The sequence below is a fragment of the Nuphar pumila genome, chromosome 9 (assembly GCF_984573655.1).
Source record: "Nuphar pumila chromosome 9, dmNupPumi1.hap1.1, whole genome shotgun sequence".
In the NCBI taxonomy this organism is placed as follows: Eukaryota; Viridiplantae; Streptophyta; class Magnoliopsida; order Nymphaeales; family Nymphaeaceae; genus Nuphar; species Nuphar pumila.
The window spans coordinates 5718063-5737249 of NC_143257.1; the positions used below are offsets into that span (position 1 = coordinate 5718063).

Here is a 19187-nt window from a genome sequence, read left to right on the forward strand (position 1 = left end):
ACCGGCTTGTACGAGTGGTGGAGTCTGGGTCGATTTCAGTGAACAAAAACTACTTCATATTCAACACACAATCTAACTACGATTTATTGTCTTGAAAAATAAAAGAATTAATTAAATAAGATAACTAAGAGAGTGTTGCCCTACAAAGAGCTTAAACAAATAATAAAGTGCCTTATTACAACCCCAAATGAATTGAATTGAATAAAATAAAGCTTATTCTAAAAATAAAAGAAAAGATCTTCAGTGCTCTGAGTCCTTAGTAGTCCCCTCCTTTTGCTTTGCTTATTTTCATATTACTTTGTGGTCCCTCTGAAGGCTCCCTAAGGGAACTTTTGAGGGTTTGAGGGAACCTCAGAGGGTACTTTGAGGGCACAACAAGGGTTGTACCGCACATTTCAACGCTCCCTTGCAAAACATAAAAACAAAACACACAGCAGACAAAGAAATCTACGAAAAAATCAAAGGTAAATATGAAGAAAAATAACAAAAACATGAACTACTTAACAAAAACTAATCTGCTAACATGAACTAACTAATAACAAACGACACTAAAAGACAAAATAGCAAAACAACTTAACTAGCAATCAAGAAACTAAATTGCTAAACAAACTAAAGAAATCAAGAACTAATACTTTCAGCTGAACCTAACAAATTACTTAATGACTTTACTCTAATATTACCAACTTGATAAAAACAGTTAACAAAAACTAAGAAGAAAAAAAATTGGCTAACAAGAAACTATGCTAATCGGCTAGCCCGAGTTAAGCAAAACGCATTATTAGACACATGCAAGATTCAAACTACTAACTAATTTAGTTACCAAATTTGAATTGAAACTAACCAAACAACTAGATCTAAGCCACTTAATTAAATATTGAAAATAATAACTAACTATTTAATAAAGACTAACTTAAACAAGTAATGATTAATGATGTTGATGTCTAATGCAAGAAGAACAAAATAAATACAGCATGATAACTTAACCTATCTAATATATTATAATCAACTAACTTATATACTACGTTGACTAACCTATCTAATATACTACATACTAACTAAAAAAATCAATCAAGAAATAACCAAAAGAAAAATGTTGCAATCACGAAACTAAAAAAACTATAAACATTGCTTGAAAGAAGCTAATGACAAGACTAAAAAAAATGTTGGTTAAACCGGCTATTACTAAGAAACTACAAACTAAAAAAAAAACACTATATGATAAAAATAAAAAATGCATGGATTGAATGAGGTAAGACGTTGAACTACTGATGAAAATAACTATAGACTAAATAGAAAAATAATAACATGCAGTAAACAAAACCCGACTGACAAAAAGGAAAAAAATGACTAATAAGAACACTACTAACGATAAAAAAAATGCTTTATATGATCTAAAGACAAAAAATGAATATAAGAACTTGCTGCGGTTTATTATAAGCTAGATCTATCCTAAATTTGATCAAGAACTAATAAAAAAACACGAAAAGAAATATAAAACCCACAATCTACCAAAATCAAGACTATGCTATACTTGAATCAATAAACAGCTAAACTACTTAAAACAAAATATATTTTTTTCTTTTTATTTTATTTTCAGATGCAAGATATGAAATAAACTATATTAATATGCAGATGATATGAAGATTTAACAAAACTATATGTGATGCAATGCTTTATGCGATGCAAAACTATATCTACGATGAAAAAAGTTTGAAAGAAATGATCTGTCACAGATCGCCTCCGATGGAAGGGTTGAGGAGAGAAGATGGTCAATCCAGTTGCATCCACGTTGTTCTGACGAAGAGGAAGAAGTTGCCGATGACGAAAGGGTTTGAAGCTTGAAGAAAAAGAGAAAGAAGAAGAAGAAAGAGAGAACAAAGAAAGAAAGAAATCGGCAAAAGAGCGAGAGAGAGCAAGGGAGAGAGAGAAGAGAGGGGCAAGAAGGAGGGGGCGTGAACTCTAATCTGAAAAAAATGTGTTTCAACCCTTGAACATAACTATTTATATTAAAATATTAGGTTAAACATATTTTTCAAAAAGAGTCTAATAGTTTTCAATAATTTCCAAAAAGGGTCTTTTAAAAAATATGTTTCCTAAAACACACATTCCTAAACTAATTAAAACCTTTACTTAAACCTTTTTAAACTAATTCAAACATTAATTAAAAATTCCTAAACTAAATAAAACATTGAAAAATGCAGGGCAAGCTTTGAAAAACAAGATTGTCTGATAAATTTAATTTTAATGCGATTTCTCAAAACTAATAATAAAAATGGGGTTTTAAAGTAATTTTAACACGGATCATGCATAAAATAAGATAAATAAAATGTCAAATGTATGCATGATCAATGTACATTAATTGAAACTTTATATATTATTGAAGTTGTTTGAATTTTGTTATATACATTAATTAATAAATGTGTGTTATGCATATTAGTTAATTAATTAAGGTTGCTTATGGATGAAGTTGTTTGAGTCTTGTTTTTGGAGGAGGATAAATTATGTATATTATAGAGAATGAAGTTGTTTTTGGAGAAGGTTGAAGTTGTTTGAGTATTGTCTTTAGAGGGAATGAAGTTTGAGTGTTGTTTTTGGAGGGAATGAAGTTGTTTGAGTGTTGTTTTCAATGTTGCTTTTGATATGTGTGACTTTTATAAAATGTGTGAGAAAAATAAGGAATGAACAAGTGTTTGTAACTGGCAAACTTTTGTGTGAGAAAGGAATTTCGTAAGGTGTGTGTGAATTTTCTTTTTGGTGTTGTTTAAATAACTTGTAAATTTACTTTCTCTTTTTGAAAAAAATAATAAAAATTCACATGCACCTTGCGAATTTACTTTTGCTTTTTGAAACTAAATAAATGGAAAATCACATGCACCTTGCGAAATTACTTTTTGGTGCAAAAAATCGTTAGTTACAAACACATGTTCATTCTGTATTTTTTGCAAATTTACTTTCTCATTTTAAAAAAATAAACAAAAATTTGCACACACCTTGTGAAATTACTTTATGGTATGAAAATTTGCCAATTACAAACACATGTTCATTTTTGTATTTTTTGTGAATTTACTTTCTCATTTTAAAAATAATGAACAGAAATCGGCACGCGCCTTGCGAAATTCCTTTCTAGTGCAAAAATTCACTAGTTACAAGTAAAAATTCACTAGTTACAAAAACAACACATATCTAAAAACTACACTCAAACAACTTCATTTATAAAAAACTTTAATTAATTAAAGTACATAACAAAATTTAAAGAACTTCATTTATAAATAGGTTAAAAAACAACACTCAGACAACTTTACTCCCTCTAAAAACAACATTCAAGTAACTTCATTCATGAATAAGTTCAATTAAGTAATGTACATAACAAAATTCAAACAACTTCATTCATAAACAAGTTCAATATAAATTTCAATAATATACACAGATCAATTAATGTACACAAAATTCATCGCTTTAAATGCTTGATGTAATTTTGCAAATTAGTCATAAGAGCACCTTGAGAGATAAGCATCTCCCTTAAACAGACAATTTTTAAATCCGCCCTAGTAGCACTTATTGTAGCCCCAACTTTCTCTTGGGCGTGAGCCTCATCTCTCACTTCATCCCTTTGTACATCAGCCATGAATTCCATGTTAATGTCTTCCCCACTATTGTACCAATCTTCCATTTCGTATTCAAACTGAGTAAGGTAATCCTTCATTGTGCCATAGATTGTTTTACTAACTACTACATGGAAACAATGTTTTGTTGAATAAAGCTAAATTGGCAGACCACTCAGTTGGCCAGTTGTGGCTCAACTTTGTTCATGTTGTGAAACCGAATGTCACTCCTTATAAGGTCTCTCACATGCACAACTACATCATCATGATCCTTATCTACCACGTGTATGTAAGGGCACCATGTTACCTAAAATATAATAAACATCACGAATGATTCTAATAAAAGAATGAATACCTCCAATAACATAATGAACACTTCAAATAGATTATTCGAAAAAAACATATATGTGTTTCAGTGATGTTTTGTATTTGTGCTATGCAAGATGCCCTATTGATATTATGACCCATCCACTTTGATCATTTATATCATCATTGTCACATGTTTGTCTTCACATTGCAACAAGTGAAAATTTAAGAAAATGGTTATGTTTCAAGGGCCTTCCAATGGATATGTGCTCACATATTCAAATATGTAAGGATCAATACAAGGATTAGTACCACATCAACAATTTATAGATAACGAATGCAAAGAAATGTCAAATAGGAAATATAAAAGAATGAATATCTATAACAAAACCAAAACGCCTATAATATTTTTTCTACAAGTCTTGCACTCAGACAAACATGCATATATGTGTGCAAGAACGTCAGTTCTCCATGCATATTCATCGATGGAAGTCAATGCTTTTATCAATTTCAAGTATGATCCATAGATCATCTTCACACTTGAGTTGATAAACAAGCATGCACTAAAATTGTAGAGCAAGAATGCTCTGATGTCGTTCTACATATTATTTTTACCCTTTCTACCATAACTTTTTGTCAATGTGGGGTTATAGTGCTATCTCAACCATGATAACTTGACTCCAGTATCGTCTCATGCCTCATCATCCGCATCTATAAGGACATGACCCAAATCCTTGAATGACCCCAGCGACGTCCGGTCACTGGCTTCCCATGACACTTCAATCTGGCGATTAGTGTCACGTTCTCCATCGTAATTGTCATCTCAATGTCTCCGAAGATAAATATGTTTGAAGATGAAGTCCAAAATTGCACAATAGAATCTACAAGACTATGGCCAATGTTTTATGGAATGATCTGTAAGAATTTTCAGAAATGCATATGATCTAGCAAATCTTTGTGGGACTCTGTCAGAGCTAGAAACCACAAGTGTGTCTTATGCAAGATGAATCAGTGCATGCGGGTTGGTGGAGACTGATATAGTTGCAAGTATACATACAGATATTCAATAGTTATAACATTTTCACTTATTGAAATGCAAGTACAAAAACCCTTACAAATATTGAGTGGTTCCTCAATGTTATATAAACCATGACTTGAAGATGTTGTTTTAAACCTTATTTTTATGAATTAAGCTTACACACACATACACAAAAATATCAAGTGGTTCCTTAATGCTTACAAACATCAAGTAGCAATTATATACAAAATAAATGTAGAAAAGTATATGTCCCTTAACATTAGACATTGTTTGTTGTTGTGACCTCCTACTCGAATGAGAGAGAGAGAAGGAACCTTCTGTGCATTAAGTAGTATTACATTGCTCTCCTCTGCCTGACCCTCACTCTGGGGTCATAATCACTTCTTTTACTTGAGAACCCTCCATAATTGCTCCAACCGCAACCTCACTCCCATCCATGTCTGAACGATTACTCTCCTTCAATTCAAAGACATCCTGAAGAACTACCTCAATCTCCATCTCGCCACTACCACTAAAAGTGATAATGTCTCCATCTTGTTCAAGCCAAGTATCGAGGTTGGGTACAACCTCACATCGAGCTAATGGCTTAAACTGCTTCACCAATGAGTCCTCCTCCCCTCCATTCGATACTTTTAGGATGAAAGACAAATATTTGACCGAAATATCATCAACTTTTTTTGCAGATTCAACAACATTTTTGGGTCAGTTTGAAAATTTTAGCATCTCATTTGTTGGAATTGCATCAATGAATTGGATGAGTGCAGATCGTTGAGGCTGTATTTTTTATAGATAAGATCTGATAGACAGTTTTTTGGTGTTGGGGCAGGATCCCTCTCTATCAAAGTGCCAAGCATATTGTATGTGTCAAGATATGTGGCATGAAACATGTAACCATCAAATGCTAAAGGTCTTTCGGGCTCATTCTATATATTAGGCTGATTTTTTCTGTTATTTTTCTTTTTTGTGTTGGCAGGTGTAACATGTATTTTTTTTCTTGTTTGGTGTCATCCCGTAACAAAAAACTTAATTATTATGATAATAATAATAGTAAACTCGACAATATACATGCAAAAACTCATAACACCTATACATACAACAAACTTTAGTGTCATCTTGTAATAAAAATGATAACAGCTCAGTAAACTAGATAATATACATGCAAAAACTGAAAAAAAAATTTAAAAACTAACATGCAATATTCTACACACCGAAAAAATTAAAAACAACTTATTAAACTGGATAATATACATGCCAAAAATAAACTGAGGGATGTAATTGACACATACAACCAATTTAAAAAAAATATATTTTTATCTCAAGAACAATAGTGGAAAACTATTCAGCGAAAAACCTAGTCGTCGGTAACCTTACCAAAAAAACCTTTTTTGAGGGACACCGATGAAGTCATTGCCAATGGTTTTATCAGAATATTCGAAGGAGATTCGCTGAAAAATTCGTCAGAGGAAGGTCAAAATTTGAGGTTTTCCATTGCAGGTGAACCGTTGTCGATGAGAATTTTTGCAAAGTCGTTGCTCGCCCAAATGTTCTCCTGAATATCATCAAAATGTCATCAAAAGATCATAAAAAAGATTGGCGACCATTGGTTGGGGACCACAAAATGAAGGGATTGCAAAAGTAGGGCATTTGGATGAAAAAAGAGTTGTGAAACGAAGCATCATTTATATAGGACAAAATTTCGCAAGAAAAAATAATTTTGCAACACGGGTGTGATTCGAATAAAAGATTTCATAACTATTTTATAATTTTGCAATACTTCATGTGATAATCATCAACATTTTCGCAATTATCAGACTTGCAAATTTTAAGATTTTTCGTTGGTGATCGCTTGAAACTTGTCACAAGTTTCACAAATTGTTTGAAATTTTGCAATCTTTTTTGTAATATCACAACATCCGATACGATTTTGTTAACGAGTTCTGTGAGTGTATTATTTTAACGTCATGACATGAGAAAATAAAAATTTTGCACATGTGAGGGATAAAAGCGATAAAAAAAATTGGAAACCTGCAATATTGCTCATTCTCACTTTTTTCTCGTTGTTTTTTATTTTTTTCGCTTTCTTCTCTCTTTGCTCTTGTTGTTTTATGTTTCCTTGTTTGCTTTTCAAACGTAGGGGTGTCAACCAGTCGGATTTACCCGGACCCAACCCAAAGCAAACCCTATAGGGTCTGAGTATGGTGAGAAATAAGATGACCCAATTAAGACCCAGGTCTGGGTCCGAAGGTCGAATTAACACATGGATCCAAACATATTTTGTGAATTTTTATACCAGTCCCGGGCCCGACCCGAGTTTTGATTAAGGCCTGCAATTTTTCAATCTAAAAATGATAAAAAATATTATTTTACCGGGTCTGGTTCATGTAGTTCTTATCGGGTCCGAGTATGATTTATCTTATAGAAGACCAGATTTGACCTAGGTATGGATCTGATACCATGCCCGAAAATCTGGTTCAAGTCGGGTTCTACCTGGGTCCGAACCAAACCTGACCCGTTGACACCCCTACTCACATGCTGCCAAAGTGAATCCTGCTTCCTGCTTCATGCTTCATACTTGTTAACACTTGCTTTCCTGTTTCCGCTAAAGGATCCGTATCCATTTAGTTATTGGTTTGGACAATTGGAGTCCAACATATATGTACTTTAGTCCGAATTGAACACAAGACATCTAGTTATTAGTGAATCTGCTTATGATCAATTGGAGATCAGATTAATGAAGTTTGGCTCGTGGATGGTTCCAAATGAACATAGTGCCCCACATATATGTACTAGCTTAATAGGACTGCCAATGAGTTGGATCCAGCCAGAGTTATAGCTTGTGTTCTATCTAGATCCAGATGTATAACAAATAAAAGTGGTGGCATTGTACCAAATTCTAATGTGGTACGAGAGTTTAGAGGGTAGTGCATGTTGCAAGAGGCAGATCCATCTTCTATTTGGTTCACCCTTGAGAGAGATTTGTGACTGAGATCCATATCCACTTTAAACCCAACCTCTTTACAGGCCTTACATAGCACGGCAATTATTTGGCCATGAATTTTAGAGATTTTAAAATTTTTAGTTTCCAATTTTTTATTGGGAAAATATCAAAGAATAGGCAAGTTTCAAAAAATTAAAGTTTTAAAAACATAAAAAAAAAAACTTTTTTGAGATTTTCTGAAATATTGCAATAAAACCATGATATCTTCATTTAAGAAATAATATCATAGCATTTTCAAAATATCTTGATATATTAAGCGTTTGAAATAGATGGCATTATATAGTTTTGGCCAAATATGGTCAGTATTTCTCAGAGTGTGATAGCATCATCAAATTCATCGGACCTTCACATGGAATTGCATTCCAACTGTTGTTAATTTCTTGTAGTCAATCAATCAAAAGTGAGGATATCATAGGGATGGCAGTGGACCGGGGTGGGTCAAAGGACAAGGTCTCTACCCCTGCCCCAACTCGAAATCCTGCCCTCCATCCCTGATCGAAACAGGGCAAGGCAACGCCCCCCCCCCCCCCCCCCCATTTTCCCTAATATCCATTGCCATCCCTAAAAGAAGGATTAGGGATAGGGCGGGGCGGGGCAAAGCAAGGATCGGAATGGGGGCGGGGCGGGGCAAAGCGAGGATCGGAATGGGGGCGGGGCAGGGCAAAGCGAGGATCGGAATTGGGGCGGAGCGGAAAAAAGTATAAGTTCATTCCCGCCTCCATCCCTGCACCGGTTTTGATTTTAACCTCCATCCCCAGTCCAAACAGGGCGAGGTGGGTCCGTTCTACTGCCATCCCTAATCATATCCACTATCAAATTCAAATTACGATCCGGCTTTCGAGTTTACATCAGAATCTCAATCTGGCTTGTCGGATTAAGATATGGATTCAGTAGTAGTTTATTTAATCAGAATCCAGCTCCAACCCGATTATGTCGGATTCAATAATATGCCCAAAAACCAAACCGAATCCAACCCATGTGTCCCTATCAAGACCGATCACTGAATATGAATGCCTTTTAATGTGTCTGCCCCCTGCTTCTTTATTGATGAGAGTGAAAACTAAAAGCATGCCAGTTGGATCCGGGTCCACATCCACTGGACCACAAGCGATGTAAAATCTCGTTTGGTCCATTTTCTTGTCCGAGGAGAAGGTTTTCCGATCAAAGTCGGATAAACCTTGAGGAGTGTTTGGCAAGACATGAGAAGTAACCGAGTTCTTGAGAACAAGTGCGAATGGCAAGTGTCATATACTTGAAGTTCACAACCTTGATCATGCTTCATTAATAGCCAAACGCACTCTAAGGGGCGTTTGACTTGGGGACGTGCATGGACATGATAGCGAGTCATGGACGTGCTGTCCCACCCTGTCCACGTGCTCTGTTTCTTTTTAATGTACCGGTTGTGTCCCATTCTCGGATGTTCTGCGGAGGGGCACGAAACAGCAGCGGACAGAGAAATCATGTCCACAGGATGCACCCAGCGCGCATCCGCACGTCCTGTGTTTGCGTGGGTGCACAGATGCAGGCTGGATATCCAGCAGACATGCGCGGACGGCCATTCGAACGCCTAAGGGCACACTTTACCTGTTCATGGTTGTGTTGTCGTGCCCTAAAAGCATTCAAGGTCACATAATCGGTCTGATTTGATTTTAACAAAACATACTAAAAAAAAACAATTTCATTAAAATGTAAATTTAAAAAAATACAAAATAAATCTCAACAAAGCAAATACAATTCTTTTAACATGAAAAAGATATTTTGAGGACTAGACGGTTTGGTTGCACTCACTTAACCCAAAGGTAAAAGAGTCGAGCTTGGTCTGTTCGGGCTGAGCTCGTTAAAGGTGCACCCATGCTCGGGCTCTGCTCTTGAGATTTCACTAGCCGAACCGAGCCCGAGCTCATTACAAGCCCATCACGAGAACGCTCGTTTTATAAAAAAATTGCTTTTAAGTACTTTTTAAAAAACTTTATAATATATCAAATTTATGTAATAATACATATATATATATATAATACATATAAAATATACATATATATGTATACAAAATTTTAATACATATAGGAAGTGACATATAAAAGTTTAAATAAAATTTTAATACATATAAAACATACTACCATTTATACAAAAAGTATTTTTCTTTACCAAAAATACTCGTCATATACTTAAATGTAATCAAGAAACATAATTTAAAGTTTATAATCTTTTTAACATAGAAATGTGCACGCCCAACATCCGATAATAACTCATAAAAAAAACAAACTCCTCTGCAGAGCAAAGTTATAAAGCCCAAGGGGTTGAGGCAGTCAAGGTTCGATTCCCATGGGCGTCGCTCCTATGTGCAAACCAATGGGTAGCATAGGGTTATAAATAATAATAAAAAATAGAGAATGTTATAAAGTTTTCAGAAAACTTCTCATGTATACAAAAAATGATACTTCAATTCCACACAAAAATCTTCCAAAAGAGAAACAGAGTGACGTTCTTTCTTTTTCTTTTTCTTTTTATATTTTTCTCGTCACTATTTGGAATACAAAATATCAGGAAAACCGCTACTCCCCAAAAAAATTCACTGCTTTTTCGCAGCGTGTTTAATAAAATTTTAATAAAAAAGTGACCTAAAATGGAAAAAGAAACAAAGAAAAAAAAGAGGAAAAAACAGAACGCTTTTCACATGGCGATCCACCACAACCCTAAAACCCCCAAAATCATGGCGAGACGAAGACTCATTCCTCCTCCGCCACCACTCGATCCGCCGCCGCCACCGCCGCCGTCGCTGTCGCTCCCAGGCGGAGGCGCGAACGGAGTAACGCCGGCAACCGGCGACTCAGCCGTCAGCTCCGGAGACGGCGGCGCGCCTTCCGTTGCGCTCTGGTCGACCTTCCCGGGGCCGAAGATCTCCCTGGGGAGGAGCACCGCCGAGACGCCGAAGATCGCCACCGGGTTCTGGTCGAACACCGTCTGCGTGATCGTCGCGACGACGGTCCCGGTGTCGATTGCGACGGAGCCGTTGGCCCTCGTGATGTTGAGCGTGAAGCTCCCGGCGCCCCGCTCCTCCGTCGCCAGCGTCGGCTGCATGGGGTTCACGATCGACTGCAACGAGCCCAAGGGGTAGTAGGAGTGGAGAGCGTGGTACCTGAGGACGACGGCCTTCATGTCGGCCGGAAGGCTCTGGATCCGGCGGCCGGCCAGCGAGGAGAACGCGTCGTCCGTCGGGAGGAAGGCCGTGATCCCGGCGCCCCGCTCGTCGGCCTCGAACTCCGCCGTCACGCCGGACGCCGCCAGCATCGATCCGACGACGTTGAAGTCCTTGGCGTCGATCAAGACCCTGGTGATGTTGATCGGAACCGGCGGGCCGCTCTGCGACGCCGAGAGGTCGAACCCCGACGGGAGCAGCAGGCCGTCGACGGCGAAGACGGAGGCGACGTACGGCAGGGCGCGGACGAGCGAGACGACGGTGGCGTTGGACGGGGCGAAGGGCCCCGGCGACCGGACTGTGACGTTTCCGGTGATCGGGTCGCAGGTGAGGTTCACGGCGCCGTGGTCCGCCTCCGCGCGGCCGGTTGTCTGGAAGAGCGTGGTGACGAGCTTCCCGGCGGACGGGATCTGGCGGAGCGCCGGCCAGTCGAGGTACTGGAGGAGGACGTGGTAGCGGAGGACGTCGGAGATTTGGGAGGCGGGGGTGTTCCCGAGACGGGAGGCCTTGAGCGCGGGGTCGAGGAGGCGGTTGGGGACGGCGAGTATCGTGAGGGACGATCGCTGCGCCGTTTCTCCGGCTACCCCCGTGGCGGAGAGGAGGCGGTTGAAGGAGGACAGCTCCGGGAAGGACGAGAGAAATGTGGTCACGTTGAAGCCGAGAGCCGGCGAAAACGAGAGGAGGAGGAGAAGCGGAAGGAGCGCGGCGGAGAATCGTTGCCGGAATCCATTTTCCGGCGATGGCGGCATTTTTCCGGCGAGACAGCCCAGTGGTTTCCGAGTGGCGAACAGACTGAGGAGGAAGGGCGAGTTTTTAATTTTTATCATATTTGTTTATTTATTCGCTGTTTCAGTCGGCGGGGAGAAGAAACTAAACAAAAAGACGTATTTATCCTTGTGTTTTCCATCAATGGCGAGGTTTTCTTTTAGATTGGATCAGATGAACGGTGGATCGTTGGCACTCGTGCGGAAGAGAGGCTTACGTAAGTCATTTTGGTAAATGTTCTGGTGTATTCCGTGCTCGTGATCTTTCATTCTTGTCAGTCGGTCGATCTAGTATCTAGTTTTACTACTGATCCAGATGACAGATTTGCCCCTACGATTGTACTCAAAAAGCTGGATCCGTAACATTTTGTGTCGGGGAGACTGGGAGGGTTTTTTGGTAATTTGGAAAGCGTGAAGTTGATGCATGGATAACACCTGGTTGGTGGTGTTATTAATTTTAAAAAATAATAATAATGATCTGTGAGGGGTAAAAATGTAAATTGAGTGGACAAATAGTGGATGGGGTTTAGCATTTTAATATTTGGTTAATTGAAGATTTCAATGTCATTGTGGGGTTTTATTGAGAAGAAAATTATGAATAAGGGCATTTTAGACCTTTTTCAAAAAAAGAAATTAGTCTTTTTCTTTTTTTTCTTCTGTCAGTCAAAAAGAACGGCCAACATCGGAGCGTAGTGACCACCACTGACACGCGTCACTCTGCAGTGTTCCCTCGTGTCTGTCTCAGGCTGACTCTTAGAGTTTGTCCTCAAGATTCTTTTTATTGACTAAGATGTCCTTCCGTTTCTCCGGAACGATGGTTACCAACTCAAGAAGAAAAGTGCTTAAAAAGTAAACGATAAAAAAGGTGCAACGGGCAACGTACAAAAAGTTTCTATAGCTTGTTTATTTTATTAAAAAACATAATTATTGAATCTTTTGCTTCAAAATACATAGCTTACATATTTTACCAATTATACAACTGAACCATTTGGAAGGATTGGGGATGGGGCGGGGTTTGGCGGGGACGGGGGGAGGCACGGAAAAGTGTAAGTCCATCCCCGCCTCCATCCCCAAACGGGGATGAATTTTAACCTTCATCCCCGCCTCCATCCTCGTTTCATACCCTTCATTCCTTGTTCAAACGGGGCAAGACGGGTAGGGCCCCGCTTTCCCTTGGTCTACTACCATCCCTATCAGGGTGGGGGCGGGGGACAAGGTCTCCACTCCTGTCCCGTCTCAAAATCCGAACTTCCATCCTTGCCTTCATCCTCGCGTGAGGATGGATTTTAACCTCCACCCCCGCCTTCATTCTCATTTCATGTCCTGCATCCCCAGTCCAAACGAGGGCAAGGCGGGGCGGGACATTGTTTCCCCTCGGTCTATTTCATCCCTTAAAAGGATTGGGGATGGAGCGAGGCGGGGATCGAGACAGGGACGGGGTGGAATGGGAGAAAGCGTAAGTCCATCCCTGCACAGGGATGGATTTTAACCCTCATCCTCGTTTCATGCCCTTCATTCCCGGCCCAAACGGGGCAAGGTGAGGTGGGGCGGGGCTCCGCTTCCCCGGGTCCACTGTCATCCCTAGATGTAAAGGCGTTGAGATTAGGGCACCCGATCAAACCCAATTGGCACATGAGTGTGTCCGTAGCTTTAGGAGGTAGGCCACGTAAGCTGATGGTCATGGGGCCCCACCAGAGGTTTTCCTCGCTTAGCCAAGGTTCTTCATAAAAAAAAAAAAAGCACACGACATTGGAAATTCGCAAATATACAACTACATTCCACCTAATCTTTCCTCGGAGCGACTGACAGGGCACTTTCATAATTAAAGAATTTGCATAATAACACAAAGTACACTCACAGTCTTTCTGCTTCTCAAAGGTATTGGCAATCACCAAAATGACCTTAGGTCCTCTTTTTTTAGCGACGGACCTCATGAAAGCTATGTTATAGGTACTTCAATTTGCACCCGTGTAGCATCGCTTTATACTGTAGCTAATGAGAAATTGCACATGAAATGACGTGTTTTCTTTCCTTTTCAGTGTGTCCATGTGACATATCATGAAAGAGCGTTAGGCGCAATGAAAGTGATCTTCCATGTCTTTCTCTTTCCTTAACGTGGGTAGTTTAGTCATTTAAGAGAACTATCCTCTTTTAGGGACGCAAACGCTCTTTAAGCTCTGTTTGGGAGAATGTCCTTGAGGATTTGGGACGAAAGAGAAATTCTCAGCCACTCCAACTCTTCCAAAATACACATTTGAACTCATCTTGTATTTGCGATTACTGAATTCAATAGGATTCAGGTGAGTTCAGGGAAAATGCCTACATTCTCTCCGGTGAGTCTCGAAGGATATGGTTGGTATTCTTAAAAAGAACAACACCATCATCGATTTGCTTTTTTTTTTTTTTTTTCATTCTCAGTTTTCTCTTCCTCCAATAAATGAAAAACAAGAAAACAAAAAATATTATATAATTTTTCTTTTTTCAAAAGGCTGTGCTAATATTACAATGTATCAAGTATGATTATTAGGGAAAAGTTTAACACACAACCAACATTTCATAGGTCGTTTTACATTGTAAACTAAGTTAGCTAGTTTACACACTGGATATTATGCTAGCTAATGGGAAAGTGGGTTCTGCCAATGTTACATGGACACCCTTAAAAGAACACTTAAAGGGGGCATGTCATTTTTGAGCAAATTCTGGTTAAGAATAGTATAAATAGGGATAAAGAGTAAATTAAATATTACTTTTTGATATTTATGTGTAATTTAAATATTACTTGTTTGTCAAAAAAATTAAATGTCAGTGATGCAATTAAATATAATATAACTTTTCTTTACATTCTTTGATACTCAAATACCATGCTATGGGTTTTCAAACAAAAGAGTTGTTTATGCTTCCAAACAAAAGAGGGAGTCAAAAATCCATTTCTCTTGAAATCCAGTAGTTGTACTTTCACTGACGCTTATGCGAACAGTCGGAGGGATGGCTGGATGTTACTCTTTTGTTTGATGATGTGTTGTGCGGGACGAAAAAGCTGCTTAAAACATGTTTTCTAACAAACTTTGAATGCAGTGGATGCGCAAAACGCTGTCTGTCGGCGTTCATAATTGGGGCGCAACAATGTTGCACCTAGGGGTGGCAATCGGGTCTGGTTGGCGGGTCAACCCGGCGGGTTGGCAGGTCAGCATACCTCAACCCGAACCCGAACCATTTATTAAACGGGTCGACTGTGGCAAACACGAACCCGACCCGTTTATTAAGCGGGTAACCTGACACGACCCACCAACCCGTTTAATAAACGGGTTGAGTCGGGTAAATGGGTTGGTGGGTTGACCCGCCCGCCTAACCCGTTTATTAAATGGGTCAGCCGGGTTGGCATACCCCTAACACGAACCTGACCCGTTTAATAAACAGGTTAAGAGGGTTGACCCGTTTATTAAACAGGTTAATTTAAGCCCAACCCGAACCCGCCTAAGAGGCCGGTTGGCCGGTCATGTCAGGTTTTGCCACCCCTAGTTGCACCCTCCTGACACTAAAAGAACATGGATTGAGAACAAAAATGCAAAATATATATATATATATATATATATATATATATATATATATATATATATATATATATATATATATATATATATATATATATATATATATATATATATATATCATCCTACCCCATAGTTCCTCTCTCTCCCTCCTCTTCCTTCCCAAAAGACGATCATTGCTTCCACTTCTTTCTATCCATAATGTCCCGTTTGCTATCCGTCTACCATCGTAGAAACATGTACTCAGGTTCTCTTGAATTTCCATAAAAAACAATCAGGTGAAGACCCTTTTCCCCCTGTACCCATATTGTCTTCACTCCTCCATTGATAGGGGGTTTAGTGCTTTTGGTAGAGGCTATTAGGGTTTTGGAGGATTAAATACATCATTAGAGAGGGTTTGGACTCGGAACATGTCTTAACAATTTGAAGGGCTCGTTTGGTTAAAATTCCCGGAATTTAATTTTCCGGTTTTATATTTATAAAGATTTTTAGAAACTGATTCTTTTAATTAAAAAAAAAAACTATGGTGTTTGTATGTATTTTAAAATCTGGAAAATTTATCCAGCTTCCAGTTTTATCATGTTTGGTTAGTTTTTTGAACTATGGTGTTTTGGATGTATTTTAAAATTTGTCCAATGTTTGGTTAGACGCCGGATCTTCGTGTTTTTCTGGCTTCTGCCATAAATTTCAAGGTTTGTCTGTCGATTCTGTGATTCTTCACCTTTGATCACAAATTTTTTTTTTTTGAAATTTTTATGGAATTTAGAGTTTTTCAAGTGTGTCCATGCTATCACATAAGGAACACAGGGGACGAGTATAGTCAAAACAAACATTGGACCAGTACAGTTGTTACAACAGACAAAACATGTGTTATGTTTGTTCTTTCCATCCTGGACGAGGACCCGCTTCTTTTAAGGGAGCATTAATGAGGTGATCACGTCTCTCACCTAGTTTTGCTAGCACAAAAATATTTCGACCCGAATCCGAATTGGAAGTCCTTTCGGATTCCATTGTTAGATCTGAATTTGAAGTATATGTGAGATTCGGTTGGAAGCCCAACTGAATCCAGTCCATTTTGAATTGCAGTCATACCAATGTCATCAGTATCGTCTCGGGCTCTGAATCAATTTCAGGTGACTCGGGCGATACCGATTTGGAACTAAATCGATATGTATCGCCCAACTTTTAACCTGAGAATGACACGTAAAAAAACTAACATAATATATATATATATATATAATTTTTTTATTTATACAAAAATTAGTCGATTTAGGCCTGTTCCGTACCTATTTTCTGGCGCTATTTTACGTATCGGACGATTCAACCCAATTCAGGCCGATACTGGTAACAATGCCCCCTACTCCAAGATGGCAATTATTCGGCTGAGAATTTCTAGTGAGATTTTCAAAATATTTTTTTTGAATATTCCTATCAATAGAAAAATGGATTCAAATTTTGAAAAAATATGAACCATCAAATTTAAAAGATAAAAAACAATTTTAAAATTTTAACTATAAATATCATGACAAAATTATGCTACATTCCATCAAACAGTGATGTCCCACTAATTTGGAAAATACCATGTTAAATCAAACATTTCAAAGGGGGGTAAGATTTCTCATTTTTTTTTTGTGAAACTTTTGAATAGATACCTTATCTTTATCAACTATAATTATACGAAAAATGATGGTATTGTACGACAAAAATGAAGTGTTTTATAAAATATCCTACAGTTTTTTAAATTCACGTGAAGTGCAAATTTGTAAATTTTTGAATTTTAAAAGACCTTTTTACCCTTTTCTGAAGCGAACTTCTTGCATACATGTGAATTTCTACCTAAATATGAGATTTTCTCTTAAATATGCAATTTTTTTATCAAATATATAGATTTCTTCTTAAATATGTGATATTCATCATAAAAATACAATAAAATAGTACATATAAATACTTACATGCGAATGTCCCTTTGTATGTGCCTATTATGAGATTTTATTAAAAGGAGGCTCATATATTTTGAGAACATTCAAACCATGAGTTGCGAAGGTCCTTAAAATGTATGCACCTTTTTTTAACTAAATAACCTTTGCACACGAATGTCCTCGTATATTTGCCAACGCCCGTGCCAATTATATGGTTTTAGCAAAAGGAGGATCACAAATTTTAGGGACCTTTGCAACTTATGGTTGGAGAATGTTGTATTGTATTTACGAATGTAAAGTAAAAGGATTCATGCCTGGTATTTGCAAAAGTGTCTCTAAAGCCTTTAGTGATACTTTAAAAGTGAAAAGTGCATTATGCTTGGTATTTGCAGAAGTGTGGCTATAGCCTTTAGTGACACTTCAAAAGCACCACTAAAGCTTTTAGCTATGCTTTAAAAGTGTAAAGAGCCTCCAGCTTGGTATTTGCAAAAGTGCTGCTAAAAGGCTTTAGCGATGCTTCAAAAGCATTGCTAAAGGTCCTTCACCTTTTAGCGTGCACGAGTCCACTGGCATCTCTCTCTCTCTCTCTCTCTCTCTCTCTCTCTCTATATATATATATATATATATATATATATATATATATATATATATATATATATATATATATATATATATATATATATATATATATATAGTCATACTTTTTGGTTTGTGAATGTCCTCATACATGTGTGAAGCTTCCTAAAAAGACAGAGTGATTGTTTATTTCTTGCAAAAAGTAGCCTTATGAAACTAAGTTTTCATAAAAGGATATTCCAAACAGCTTGGGGCATGGCATAAATGCACCCATAGATCTTTAGGGCGCATTTGGTTGTCATGGAAGAGGGTGTTGGAGCAGCACCTGCCGCGACACCTTCTTCGCAGAAAGTGAATCAGTTCCCCCCCGGAAGAACTGATTCTTTGGAAAGAGGGGTCCAACATGTAAAATGGGGGCTGCTTTCCGGGAGGAACCCATTAGGATCGAGGGCTGCCGAACAACAAACCAAACAGGACAAGTTCGGGCTCAGCTTGTTTACCAGTGGATTCAGCTTGTGACTCGGCTTGGGCTCATGTTTAGTTGCGCAAAGCTCGAACTCGAACTCGAGCTCTGCTTATCCTTGAACGAGACAATCCAAACAAGCGCTAGCTCATGTAAAAATATTTTATATTATTTATATATATATATATATTTATTGCCCCTAATAATTCATATTTTATATATGTATATATTTTCCATGCAAACTCTTTATGTGTGTGTTAGAGAGAGAGAGAGAGAGTTCATACAAACTGCGCTGAACACCCTGTGTTTGAACTCAGCTCGTTTAAGCTAAATGACCTGCTCATAAATAGGCTCACTGATTAGGAACGAGTTTGCGATGAGTCAAACCGAGCCAAGTCATGAGCTGCTTGATTTGTTTACCAGCCCTAGCTTTAGTTGGATTCAAATGTACTGGTAAACCTCATCGGATCAGATCTGTAGTGTTGTTTCATATCTATCGCAGGGCAATCAAACTCACCTGACATATGGGGGCCCTGACCAACTGAGTGATCAAACGGGGCACCATTTTGTATAAATAACATAAATGTTTACCCTTTAAATCTTGGACATGTCATCTGTCCTTTTAACGTTTCACTTGGGAAACTTAAATTGACCTCTTTAAGATATGTTTTCCCTGCACTAGAATATGAGAACTAAAAATATTAGCATTTCCAACACTTTTTTTGCAGATGGAACCATGTGCTAAGAATCAACCACTGGATCATGTATTTTCAATG

General features: G+C 38.2%; 1 pseudogene; it reads right to left on the reverse strand.

The window, feature by feature from the left end:
* Window positions 1-10540: 10540 nt before the first annotated feature.
* LOC149828293 (fasciclin-like arabinogalactan protein 4 pseudogene) lies at window positions 10541-11890 on the reverse strand (annotated as a pseudogene).
* Window positions 11891-19187: the final 7297 nt, after the last annotated feature.